General features: G+C 39.8%; 1 protein-coding gene across 2 annotated transcripts in view; it reads left to right on the top strand.

The window, feature by feature from the left end:
* The window catches only part of ONECUT1 (one cut homeobox 1), a 43,654-nt gene that overhangs the window by 16,118 nt on the left and 12,720 nt on the right, over positions 1-14,816 (top strand). The gene's annotated exons all lie outside the window — the stretch shown is intronic.

The raw sequence follows: 14,816 nt of genomic DNA, 5'->3' as shown, positions 1-14,816 counted from the left end.
AGTATACTAAATGCCATTTTACACCTTCTCTGCTGAAAATTGTCCTATGTGTTGGCTGCCACTTTAAATTTGAATATATATCTGAGAGATGTAAAATGACTGGGACGGAAAATATGGTCATAATAAGGCCCAATTGCTGCACGCATGCAGTGCTTATACAACCACTTGTGGTTCTGTTGCTCACTAGTTAAAGAATTATGATGTAGGTACCAAAATCAGACTTTTGCCAGATATAAACATAATTTCTATGGATGACCACATCTGATGTAGGCCAAGTCAACTGCGGATGACAATGAGAAGTGTTGAGCCGCTTATCTGGCCACGTATGACCAGGTTAAAGGAAATCTCGGCTGTGTTTTTCTGGATGCCCTGCATAGAAGTAAAATGCATTTTCCCTGTTATTAATGCTACCTCTGTTATAGGATAGGAAAAACAGTGCTTCTGGTACCTCATTTCAACAGACTGTGGTCCTGTTACTCTTGAAGGTGATAGAGCTGAGACACCGTGATCCTGTATAGAGAAGTCCTTTTGTCACTGTTGACATAAAGAAATTGAGAGCCTGAAGAAAGCTGAAGTATAAGTCTTGCCTGCAGTAAAGGAGAAAACTTTGTGTCAGCAATAAAGGCGGCCAGTTAAAAATGAATTCCTCCCTTTATGTTCACTCATTTATTCTCTTATATGTTTGCCCCAACCATGTTCATGTACTTTTAAAACAACTGTCCAGAGTTAGATTCAATAGAATTGCCATTTATTTACTGAAAGAATAGAGATTGTTCACTTAGGTTAGTGAATAAAGAGTGAATTCACTGTTCACTGTAAATACCCAAATAAGTGTAGCGGAATATACAAAACAGGTTTTCCCTATGCATGATTGATGCATGATGCAATTCCCAGTTTGTGAAATATTCTTTTATTTAGAACTCCCTAATACGGTATTTCAATTTAAAGGAGTTGTAAAGTCCCAGTATATACTGTCCTGTTATAACATCAGCATTGTAATAGGAATACATACTAGAGTTGTTTTTAATAATGCAATCAAAGCTTACTTGAAAAAAAGTGAGTGCTGCCTTCTTTCTGCCCATCACTTTTGACAACTTCCTGGATTCCCAGAGTGCTTTGTGCTTCTTTCCTTGCTGCTTGATGTGATGCAATTTTGACTTCTCAAGACTTCATACCCCATCATGCATTGCTTCCACCAAGCAATTATAATGTTACACTGCTCACAGGGTTGAGTGAAATTGTGTCACTGCATTGAAAAAGTGTATTTTATGGGCATCTTCAATAAGTAAGTTTACTAGTTTTTAGATTGATATGGTTATTAGGAGTGGTATAGAACTTTTGGAAATTTTATATGGAAATACATATTTATTTTGAATCTTCATTATAGAAATCCTTTGATAGAAACAGTTTGTTCTCATTCAGCCCCACTCGATTTTCTGTTTAGCATGGACGGGGAATCTCCCCTGCCTGGCTAATTTATTCTAACAGCCGGCACCCGGGGCAATCAGAATATCTGAGCAGGGACGTCAGGTGAAATTTTTCACCTGGCCCCTTCCACAAAAGTCAATTAAAAAATCAACTTTTGTTGAGTGGAGTGATGCCGACGGGACATCCACTGCTTCAAGTCTGCAGGATTCGGCTGAAAATCGAGCACTGTATGGTCAGCTTAAGTTGTTCTGAAAAAATGTTAAATATGATAACGCTAATCCCACTGAATTCTTATTATCTGTTTAACTCCAACATATAATAATGTATATTTTTTTTTAGTTACAGTAATTATAAAGCTATCAGCTATCCTTTGCTCGGCACCTTTAATACGCAGAGCTTCATTTGAGACATCACAAAAGTATCTCCTAGTACTGAAAGTGCCAGGGTTGAGCCTTACTTTTTTACCAATGAATCTAACTGGCTGCACACCAGTTAAGTTTTCCTTGCATTTGATGTCTTAGCTCAGCAGAATTTACCAATAACTATGCAGTACCAGAACCTAGCTAAACAACACAACACCTTTATAGCCAATCAAGATGGCCTTTAAATTACACAATTATTGGCACATATTTCTGTTTAAACTGATCGAATCTATGTAAAAGCTGGTGGGAGTTTCTAACTGAAAAAGAGCTGCATTTCAGAAGAGCACGCAGTTCTGTTTAACAAGTAGATATCTAGAAAATATCCATAAGCAGTAACTATTACACTACATTCACATTTAAACAGTTCCCAGCAGTATAACTCAGCTACTGCAGGATACCGCACCAAAATAAAATTGTCACAGAGCTCAGTCATATCTCTGCTCTGCAGTGCAGTCAATTACAGAAAACACAGCCTGTATGAATCTTACAGTGTCAACATACCTTTTTTGGATCCCATAAATGAATGTTAATGCTGTAAGCCAGGGGTGGACAGATTCATATGGACTTTAGGAGCTAGTCTGTCAAATCCAGGAACAAGCAGGATTTTGTTATGAGCCAAGTACATTGACAACAGCTAGAGAAAACCTGAGACGTTGGGCGCCAGCTGTAAATTTTAAGGAGTTTTGGCTACCTGGCTCCTAGGATTTGTCCAGCCCTGCAGTAGGACACACGTATAGTGGGCCATATACACTATTATCAGTGTGTCAAATATTTTGACATGGAAACCTGCTTTTTTAGATGCATCAAAAAATAGTTCAATTTGAAGGGTTTGAAAATAAAGATGGAACTAGTGCACTGATTGTAAAAAAAAATTCCAATTGCAACTTTATGCACAAAAAGTTTTGGAATATGCGCCAAATAAATAATGGTCCTGAAAATGAGTCATTCAATATTTGGTCAGCCACAGTAGATGTCACACACAAATATTCATAACCACCAGTCTTAATTTATCTGACCCAGTGTGTTTTTACACATGCAAGAAAATGCAGCAAAAACAAGGTGACGTTAAGACAATGCCCCAATGCATGGCTTCCAATGATAAGTGTGTAAAACAAACTAAACTGCATGCATTTTCATGATGCAAAGTGAGAATGTAGAGAATGTAGCCTTATACTTTTTGTTGCCAGTCAGTAAATCATATTTCCATAAGTCACATAACTGTTACTGGATAGTTTGCTAAGACTTGTGTTCAGAATTGTGGAAAAAAAACACTAAAACAAGGTACAAAGAAACCCACTTCCACCACATTATATCCCTGCACCATTTCTAAAAAGGTTTAGAGAATATGTTCACCTTTGCACCTAAAAATGAAAACTTGAAATATTAAAAATCATACAATAGATGCACATACAGTATATGCCTTAATTCATTGAACTGAGATGCATTCTTAAAGCAAACAGGTGCTCTTTATCTCTGTTGGATATATTTCACATTATGTTTTGTCCCAGCGACACTTGGGCAAATCTATGAGTTGTTGGTGACAATAATAGATTATCTATAGAAAGATATTGTGAATGCATTTCAGAGAGGGATATCAAGAAGCTCTGCACACAGCGATGCCCTGAGTATCAGCCGGACAGAAAAATGATGGTAAATCTCCCCAAAGGGGACAGTGACAGCAATAAATAACCTGGCAGAGGATATAACCCTTTCTCTACTATATCTGAAAATAAGAATTCTTTTGGCCAGAGTATAACATCAAACAAACTCCTATCATTGCAGACTGTGTGAATATTTCCTGTACAGATAGATACAGATACAGAAGATCAAACTCAGCAAATACTGAATCTACCTAGGGTCACACCTACTTAACTCTGAAAAATAATACAGTATTATAGTGATTAACAGAACACTGCCACTACTACTACTATTATTATAATGAATTTTAATTATAACAAATAACTAAAACCTACAATATTTATCTCTGAGAGGAAGAGTATCCCTTTTGATCTATAGAAAAGCTTAAGCAAAGGGACACATGTCTGCCTTAAAGAAGAACTCTAGGCAAATACAATCTCATCCCTTGCAGTGGTGCTTTCCCCACACTGCAAGGGTTAAGTGCTCATTTTGTCTAGGGAGCTAGTAGAGTCAGAACAAAATGTTATACTCTTTTAGATTGTAAGCCCTCAGGGGCAGGGCCCTCCTTACCATCTTGTCTTGAATTGTATTGTGATTGTAATGTCTGCCCTATATTGTAAAGCGCTGCGCAAACTGTTGGCGCTATATAAATCCTGTATAATAATAATAATACTCCCCCAAACCATGATCCCGGCTGGTTGTTAGACAAGTCCCTGGAGCATCTCTTCCCCCCCAGTCCAGCGGTCTAAGGTCCTGTGAGTAATCATGTCCTATACAGTGTATAGGGTGTGGAGACAGTTTAAAATCTAACAACCTGTCTAGTAGGCCCTGCAAGGGTTCAGATTTTAAAGTTTTATTTTATTTCTGTATAGGCGGTAGTAATATAATGTAATGAGTCATCTTACAATGTGCAATCAGTAGGGAGGGTCTACTTGTGGTGGAATTTTCACCCTCTGTTTGGGTAGCAATAGGTGTCTGGAGATTTTTACATGCTATTAAGTTTAGCCACTTAGACACTCAGTGGTCAGCGAATTATGTACCTGTGTAACTATAAAGTACAGTGATATACTGTGTAGAAGAGGAGTAGCAGTGCCACTGGACCAATCATAGCCTTCAAGACACACTGTGAGGGCTACCATGTATAATGGCTGAGTTTCAGTTTTCTTGCAATGTTAGCTTGGGGTACATGGACTTCCTTTAAGAATGATAACAGGCCTACCTCGAAAAGATCTCAAAAAGTTTGATCATTGTCATAGCCCATTAGTGTGCAAAGCAGCTAAGCAGTGCCATGGTCCAGTTAAGCATGCCAACAGTATAAGGACTATTGTACTAAACGTAAGTGCTTACATAAGCTTTGGCTTGTTATCTTGTGTACTACTCATTGCCATTGAACTGTGTTTCTGCCATCCATCTATGCAGTACACCGTGTTTTCTACAGAACCTTGAAGAATCATATTGTAACATTATAATATTAGTAAGGGACTTTAACATTCATGTGAAATAGATTAGCTTAATGTACAGTTTCCTATTAATGTGGGTTATTTTATAAACCTTGCCTCTTTATGGTTTGTAATTACATGTGTACATAGAGGCAGCCAAATTACTTCTTCATATATGCTGGATCTAATTCCTGGTTGTGCCTTATGCTGGCCATGCACTGCTAGAATTTCAGCAGATTTGCAGGAAATTCTACCAGTTGATGCGATAGCCTTGCCAGCTCGAATAAAGTCAATTAATGATCTGTGCTGGATCCGCCGGACAGTGACCACAGCCAATAACCTGCAGTCATTGTTCATATATTCCGACAGCGGCTGGGGCTGGCTGTCAGAATACAATAGCGGCAGTGTGACATTTCTCCATTCACACTGTGTGGTATGGATGGAAGAATCTGTTTTCTGATTTTTTTTTTCTTCAACCTGTGAGGCTGAACAAAAAACTATTAGTGTATGGCCAGCTTTACTGATCCTCTTATTCCTGTGCAAGTCTTCCAGACAGGATCTGTCTGATTGAACACAATAGAGGCCATGCGATTTTTAGTCTACGGTAGCTATATCAAATGGCATGAAGTGTATTTTTTACACTTCTGCAGTCAAATTTGAACACCCCCTCATACATAGGACACTACAGGTAGCTTATATTGCTTAGACTAGATGGAAATATGGATATAAGGGACTGTCCCAGGCTGAGGGACAGTTTTTTTAAGTGCATTACCATACAGTGTACCATCCAAGCCTTGAGATCTTCAACCCTTTGTTAGCACAGTCTGTGTTCAAATTTAGTTTACAGCTCATAATAAAGATCTGCCAGCACAGTACAGGCATGGTTAATGGCAAACATTACACCCCTCCCCCCCTTTCACATTACATAGAAGGGGGAAGCTAAATAAGATTTTTTTAGCAATTAAAAAGGCGAGCAGCAGTTTGTAAATTATTTAGTTCTGCTATGTGAATGGGAATCTATGAAATAAATAGAACATACTTGTTGCATTATTACTATTTCAGCATTGTTAGGTCATTTATTAACACCAATGACATTACAATTGCTTGGGATCATTTTCTCTATGGCATGGACGATGTAAATTTTTGCTCAGAATAATAATAATGTGGTAATGCAGACGTACAGTATACCCTCATAAAAGATAAACTTTATAGATGCACACAGTCACATCTGATGTGTTTCATCTCTGAGCAAGGCCATAATAGAAGTCACCAGCAGACCCGTCACTATGTCGCCCAGAAGAAGGGACCCTGCGTGGCGTGTATCTGACACGGCGCCATCCGTGTTGTCACTTCAAGCACCAACCTTTCATCCAAGGTCTGTACGCTGTATGGAGTGCAGGTGATTTCGTATTATCGATCTCTGAGCAAGGGGCACTAATTTAAGTTCCAGGTGGTAGTCAGGAGGTTTGTGTGGAATTGCCATTGAAGCAGGAGAGCCCCACATTACATTCATATGTCTGTTTTATAATGTAATGTGTGCTTTAATCTGCCATATACCAAGCATAGTTTGTACAGCTAACTAAAATAAAAGTATAGAAAAATCTTTTACAAAATCATCAGTTAGAGCAGCCTTTCTCAACTAGGGTGCCTTCTGGCTTCCTCAGGTGTTCACCTCTTGCCCTCTACCATGCTGCCATAACTGCGGCTCCTGATATTAAAGGGGGGGCTCTGACTTGAAGAGGGACTTCTAAAGTGAAAAGGAGGCTCCTTATGTAAAGGGAGGGCTTCTAATGTGAAGGGGGGGGGGGGGGGGGGTGGTGGAAAGGGAGGGGGGCTGATGTGAAAGGAGGAGAGGCTGTGGTGCGAAGGGAGAGCTCCTGATTTGAAGGGGGGGGACCCTGATCTGATGTGAGAACCTCATATTTTGTGTTTATGCATGGGATCTCCCTGAAAATCCATACCAAACATCTATCTGGGATAAGGGGCAGCTAAGGATTTTGGAGGAGAAGCATATTTTATTTTTCCATTTATGTTTTAGGCTGGGGTGCCTCAAGATGTTGCACACTTTTATAGGGTGCTGTTAATGAAAAAAGGTTTGGAAACGCTGCTGTAGAGAAGAAAGTTTTATGGCTTGTATGGGGAAAAAGGACATAATCATTCATAATGGCTTCCCTCACAGTTATTTAGTATTACATTGTAACTTTTATCTACATTTTGACAGATTCAGGGATAACATTTCCCTTTCTGTTTAATTGGTGAACTGCAGCATGCTCTTCTTGCTGATTAGTCCTTTAACACATGTTCTTTTGTTGGCCTCTTGGTAGATTTCAGATGTCATAATGGAATTTACAAACAGGTGCCAAGTCTGCCTGCTGCCTATTTTTATGTAACTGAACCATTAAAGAAAACCTGTCATCATCATCATCATCATCATCACAGTACCATCACTCATTCTGTGAATAGTAGTAGGGAATATATTTTATCAGTTCTCCAGGAAATGCTTCATGTTGGAAAATATCTTGAATATTTATGGTCAGAATTCTGGGTCATCTCACAAAAATGGCTGCTTCGTTGTGTATTGTCAAATATATTTTTAGTGACGCCAGACATATAAAAATGTACGAATACCATAGACAAGCTTATTTCTTCTAGGAGAGCAGACAGAGCGGCATCCCCTTGTTTCTGAACTTAGGGTAATGCTCACCAATGTATATTGCAACTCAGCTAATAAAAAAGCAGTGGTATGCATTTAATCAACACCTTTAAAAGAGAAAGGTGGAAGCCTGTTTCTTTGGAGCGCCCCAAAATGCTGGAAATCTCTGCATGTTATATTGAGTGCTTCTGGTGGCCACAAGTGCTCTTTGTTGCATCTAAAGGAGGTTCTACATGGGAGCTTTGTTTGAAGAGATCAGGCCATGTATGACCACCGTAACTTAAAATTGCTTATTGATGGAACAATTTTCACCAGCTGCCGTTTGAAATCATAATGCCAGAGACCATAGTTTCTTTTGTGTACAAACAAGGCTGTCTGTAAATTCTGCAGTGTCAAATGTAGGTTGACAGCACCGCATGAGGATGTTACAGGGGACCTGAGGTGAGCAGGAGGTGGGTCATCATATATCTATTATAAACAACAGGAGAGGAAAACGCCTGGTTGCAATTCAGAATTTCACTTCTCCCTAAAACAAGATAAGAATCAAATGTTGGACATTCCATGCAATGAGATAATTTAATGAAGAGATATAATAAATGATGTGGTGAAATTACTATAAACAACAGTATCGATCATCAGAGCCTGGAGATGGTTTCCTTGACAACCCAGCTTCCCTTTGTAGAGCAGACATCATGCCCAGTGAGGACATGACTTCTCAGCTTAACACTGTCAGTGCCAAGGGGGGCCTGTAGCAAGCTATAAACAAACGATTGACACTTAAAAGCCTGAATGCACAGATACCAACGCCGATATAGTGAATACAGAATCCCAGATTATTGTGCAGCCATTATGCACCAGTGTAAGTGTGCTCAGTTCGGTAAAAATCTATACTGCAATGGGCCTCATATATTATGCCTGAAAGAAAAACTGCCCATAGCAGCCAATAGAATTCCAGTTGTCGTTCTTTTGCTGCAGATAAGAAAATGAAAGGAAATATTCTCATTGGTTTCCGTAAGTAACCTGGACAGTTCACTCGGCCACTTTCATTATGAGATGAGACCTGTGCTGATGATAGGGTTGATTTGGACCTGAGTATTTCCTTTACTGTACTAAGTAAACCTTCTACCCCTTTAGTAAATAAAGCTCAAAGATCCACTTCGGAATATGGGACCTAAAGTGTATCACAAGACAACATTTTTTTAGTTATGAACAAAGTGATAAAGGGAGTTAGAAACCCTGTCAGGTCTTCACTCTTTTCTATGTTGCCATTAGGGAGATGCTACTTCTGTATTATTATGAAAGGGAGGAAAAATACAAGATTTTGAGTTGCCACCAAAAGAGAAAATCTTTCCATGGGGAGAACTACACTGGTAACAACACTCTGAGGCGGCACCTCACTTAAGGCCCCATTCACACTGAGCGACATGAAAATCGCGCGATTTTGAGCGATATTGCGCGACGAGCGATATTGAGCGACGTGTCACGCGACTTTTTCCTATTGGGCTGTATGCAATCAGGAGCAATATCGCTCGAAATCGCTCGGAAAAAAAAAGGGTCATGTAGGAGCGACAAGCTACCAGCGACGAGCTACAAGCGATATTGAGCGATATTGAGAGGCGAGATGTGAACAGCTCCATTGAAATGGATTGGAGAAGCTACATAGAGCGATATCGCGTGGAAATATGAGCGATATCGCTGCAAAAATCGCTCGATAAATCGCTCAGTGTGAATGGGGCCTTAGAGAGATTTCCTTTTACTTCTTGTTCTGTCTACAAGAAATTAAGTGAAGGGAAATCTCCCTGAAGACACATATAGCAAGAATCCTTACATGGGTTTTAACTATTCCCTATTCTATCTGAAATAAAATAAAAAAAGAGAAAAAATTGGATTAAGATATATTTTAAGAGCAATAAGTGTTTTACACCACAGCTACCAATCAGAACTGATCTTTTAAGTCATCTCACAATTGGAAATATGAGTGCTTCACTAGTGGGTCTAGTGCCTGGTTACCCTGCAAATATCTGTGAATGTTCATTTTTGGTCTCTATCCTGAATTTTCATGGAAAAAGAGAATTTCAGAAATGTTATCAATACATTTGCAAGCCCCATCATTGCAATAGGAATCATAAAGAAAACTCGGTGATAATGTGAACAGAAGGTTATCTACTCGGCTATAAAAAAGGATACTCCTATGGATTTATCTAAAATCAAGGTAGCATAAATCACACAAAATATCTGGATATCAATATATTAAGAATGTCATGCATATTTGAGTCTATTGATAAGCCCACATATACAGATCTTTATAATGGAAAAGGCAGCATGATATTTGGACCAATAAATGACAAACTGACAGATACGCTAACATCTATATATGGCAAAATAAAAGTGCTCCTTATTACTTATATTTGCAATAAATCCATTCAGATTATTCTAGCAATGTAATGCTGTAACAATGGAACAACAACAATCGCTGGTAAAACAAACTTTGTTTTAAAAAATGTCACACGCTGGAAACCTGTTATTAAACCATTGTAAAATGTTTTTGGAAATTGGTAGCCTGCCAAGGAAAGAAAAGCATTCTCATTGCATGTGAGTTGGTATCAGGCAGCTGTTGATCATTTGGAGAAAGGACATATCAGATCTTTCACTGTTACTGATAAAGGATCTGCTGATTGAAGACTGGTTTATTAAGAGAACTTGCAAGATAATTGTTGAGTTAGTTACACCATCAAACTTTTGATTCAGTTACCTCTTGTTCTTCAAACCAAAAACTGGAGCTGTAGACAGTAGCCTCACCCTACTGACATGTGCACTCTACAGTTTCTAAATGTCTATATATTGATAACACTATTCAACGAGACTTGTCCAATCAGGTGACAGTTGATGTGTGCAGAAAATGACATTCAAATGCCTGGCTGTGACATGTAGGACATCAATTAATGACAGGCACTAGCAGGGCAAGCTGCTTCCAACCAGTAGCAGTCACGGTAATAGAACCCCCCAGAGTTCTGCTAATTGGGGGCAGGAGGAGCTTTTATTGCACCTTTCTCAGTAGGGTTCAGCAAGGTGTTTGCATTTAGAAACACATTTTTGTTTTAGTGCATCCATTTAACCTACAATTGCATGTCTAATGCATAAGGACATTACTGCTGAAATATTCCAAAACAGCAGCAGTCATGTACCGCGTAACAATTTCTCATCTTTTGTCCACTGCATCATCTTGCTGTTTTTAATACTGTTGATAATAGTAACAAGATTATGCTGCAGTTCCAAGCACTTTCCAAGCAATTTTTTTTTACACCAAAATGAAAATATACATGATGCAACGTACAATAAAAAAAAAGGCAAACACTGGAAGACAATCCAAATGATAAGCCATAAGGATCGAGTTAAATCTCGCACATTGCTTAGTGCTTCAAAATGCCCCCGGAGATTTCTAACAATGAAACTCCAGGCAGGGGGGTGGGGGGAACTGATAGGTACAAAGAACCTATATTGAGGTCTTGACACGTTCTAGGACTCCTCTCAAAAATATAAACAGCAGCTAATTACATCTGTGACCTTTTTGCTATCCAGTACGATCAGCTTCTGGATTTACATAAAGCTGCAGCATCATTATTTCGGTCCCATCGTGTCGAAACATCTGCAGTGTGCCAGTGCGCAGTACAAGCCAAACAGCTGCACGTTGCATTCTATCCTGCGAGCTACATCTGCTTTCTAAACAGCAAGTCAAATAAATTGCAGGCTGATATTGTAATTTGCACCTGTAATTCATAGCTCATTTTATGCTTCAGGGCAGTTCAATAAAGCATTTAAATGATTGTTAGCATAGTATATCAAGAGGCCGAAGAGTGAAACCACATTCAGACATTACCCATGCCACTCAAATTACCTTTATGTTCGGTGCACATTAGCTAGTACAAGCTGAAATTATTAGCGACTACTCTAATACTTTGCGGTTTGCAGTAAAAAACATCTCAGCGCCTTGTTTCTGCTCAAATGTATGACACTCTTAATGGGGATGAGTAACCGTGTTTTGTTATACAATCACAAAACATAGTTTGTCTACTATATTATAAAAAGTAGAGGATTAGGAAGAGCAGCTTTTCCTTCTGGACTACACATGCCAGTTTTCTAGGACAGTTTAGGGATTGGTTGTTCTTGGGATCATATTTGTTTTGTCTTCACTCTAAAGTTTGTAAATAACCTTATTTGCATTGCATAGTAGATCTATATTTACCAAGGCCTGCAACTTGCACAACCTCTTACAGAGCTACCAGCAACCAGGTGATCTTTGGCCCCGCAGGCAGCTTGATGTGGTGAATGTGTAGGGAATATTTTCTCCCTACATACTGTATTCTGACACAGTGACAGATGATGTGTTCTCACATACTAAAGTGTTGTCAGATTTTAATAGGTCAGATTTGACATACTGACGTGTACTAACAATGCCATGCTCCAGTATGTTGTGACACTTTCATATTTGTATAGCTCTACAGTTCAGTGAATGAGCACCCTTTTGTGCTAGGCAGGTGCAAAGCACAACAGGTTAAAAGGGACATAAAAATGTCCGAATGCATACGTTTCCATTCACTTGTGTCAGCCAATACTGTGGATGACATAGAAGAGTCACAGGTCTCTCTGCAGAGCAAATAATGTACAGCCATCATCTCTTTCTCTCCAGGCTCCTGTTTTATAGCTTGTGCAATCCAATATACAGAATGTAAATCATGTATTCTGTTGCCTTTTGATTTAATAATTACTGTAACAATTAAAGCTGAACTCCAGGCACACAAGATTTTAATTTAAATATATTCCTCAATAATCACAAAGGATATAAATCCACTTAATGCCTTTGCAAACCTAGATTTTCCCACATAAATGTAGCCTTGACATCATCACTGTGCTGTACATAGCCTGTGCAGAGAACAGAGCTGTGGGAGCGACCCAGCAGGCCCCACCCACTAAAGTCTGCCTGCAGTAAACTATAGGAGGGGGTGGAGACAAAACCAGTCACCCTGCACAAGGAGAAAGAGCTGCAGTTAATGGTCTTAATTACAGGAAGCTCCTGCACTCTGAATTACTGCACAAATCTGAGAAAGAAACTCAGAAAGCACACAGATATATAAGTAAGAATACAAAAGCCTCGTGTATTTGAACAATATTTTCTTATTCTGGAGTTCAGCTTTAACAGGCGTAGATATGCATACAAATGGACATAGCGGCCCATCTGCTTCCTACTTTTATTTCTATAGTCCATGGTTTGAAAATGAAATAAGGATTCTGATAGGTTGCTGTGGGAAACAAGACATTATCATGTTAGCACACTTTTCATACATAAGCCAGCAAGTGACATAAATAAAAGTTGTAGCATCATTAACATGAACCTAAGGAACACTGAATGTTCCAATTTAACCCTCTACACACTGATAAACATTTGAAAACACTTCTATCAATCCTGGGTATAAATAACAGAAACTTGTGACCTTATTAAAGCCAAACTCCATGCAGATATAGGACATTACTATTTAAAGGAGAACTATAGGTAGAGTGAAATGCACTCATCCCCACAGTTAGAGCCGACGTGTCACACTGCACCTGTCACACATTTGGCTCTATAGATTGAGAGCTGAGTGATCACATACCGCTGATAGTTGAGTTCCTGATTTTCTACAGAGACTGTCAGTAACCGCTCCCCACAGGCATTCCCCCCTCCCCTCTCTGTTCCTCCAGCACTGATTGGAGAGACAGACAGGGGTGGGGGCAGGCACAGCTAACTCTGACTCTAGAGAGGCAAGCACAGCTGTCAATCAGGTAGCAGGCCAGATCCTGACAATATTTTAAATGTCCTCCTGTGACCCAAAAGAAAAGTAACAACAAAAAAGGTTTGGCCATAGTTCTCTTTTGATACAGTTGCATATACCCTCAAAAATAATGACATGTAACCTTATTTGCAAATTGCATAAACATTTAAATCTGCCTTTATATCAGTCTGCTGACATCCCTTACACAGCAGCTTTCAGACCAGGAGAGGGAGGGGCAGCAGTAGGAACCAATCAGACTCTGCTGTAGTGCACATGTGCTGATAGAAGCAGAGAGCACAGTGAGCAGAGCTGAGGACTCAGTCAGTGCTCTGATGCTTCTTTGATGTCCAATTAGCAGGCTGCAAGTAAAAAGATGACACCATTGTATTCCTAAACGCCAAAAGAGAAAGTGGTATCACCTTCCTGATTATGTTATTTGGTGTAGGTGTATAAGTCACAAAATTGGCTAGAAAGCAGTGGCAGAACTACCACCATAGCGACCGATGCGGTCGCTATGGGGCCCGTGGCACTGGGGGGGCCAGGATCCCCACTGCTCTCCCCCGCTTGTATGGGCTGAGGCAGCGGGGATCCGAAAAAATGGATGGCGGAGGAGCCCGCTGCCGTCCTGATCGAGCGGCAGGCGGGGAGGAGAGCGGAGCCGCTGTCCTCCTGTCAGTTTCAGGATGACAGCGGCTGTGTACATGGCCGAACGGAAGATCGGTAAGTAACATTGATATTTACCGATCCTCTGTGTGCAGCACAAACACTGGAGTGATCGTATGATCACTCCAGTGTTTGTAAATAACTGGGGACACATAGTACTATTTGTCCCCAGTTATGAATGAACAGGAGGTGATTTACATCACCTCCTGTTCATTCATGAATTTCTCAATGGGGAGAAGCCCTCAGTACAGAGGCTTTTTCCCATTGAGAATCTGCTTGATTGTAAATATCTTACTATCAGCAGTTTGTGAATGAATGGGAAGCCTCTGTACTGAGTGTTTCCAATTCACTGAGTGCTGAGGCTGCAGAAAAAGACATTGAGGACTCTGTGTCCTCAATGTCTGTTTCTATTTCAAAAGGTAAATGTCAGGGGTCTGTTTCCCCAAAGCCCCCCCAACAGTAAAATAATAATAAATAATAATTAAAACGCCTGTATCATTTTATCACAACACAAACAACAACACAGCGCATAAATCGCTTATTTACAGTTTAGCGTTCCTTAATTTTTCTTTATAATCCCCCTTTCCTCAGCCACTCATTGGTGTGGCAGTATTAAAGTAAAGTGTTAGGCCTCATAAGGCGCCATTCGGGCGGAAGCGTTTGATCGTGGTTTCTGCACGATTTTTGAAAGAGCGTTTTTAAACACTCAAAAACGTGCTGATCAGCGCATTTCTATTAAAATGGGGTGGGGGGTACGTTGTGTGTG

This window comes from Nanorana parkeri, unplaced genomic scaffold (assembly GCF_000935625.1).
Source record: "Nanorana parkeri isolate BGI_ZX_2015 unplaced genomic scaffold, ASM93562v1 scaffold55, whole genome shotgun sequence".
Taxonomy (NCBI): Eukaryota; Metazoa; Chordata; class Amphibia; order Anura; family Dicroglossidae; genus Nanorana; species Nanorana parkeri.
This window is presented reverse-complemented; position numbering and strand designations above follow the sequence as displayed.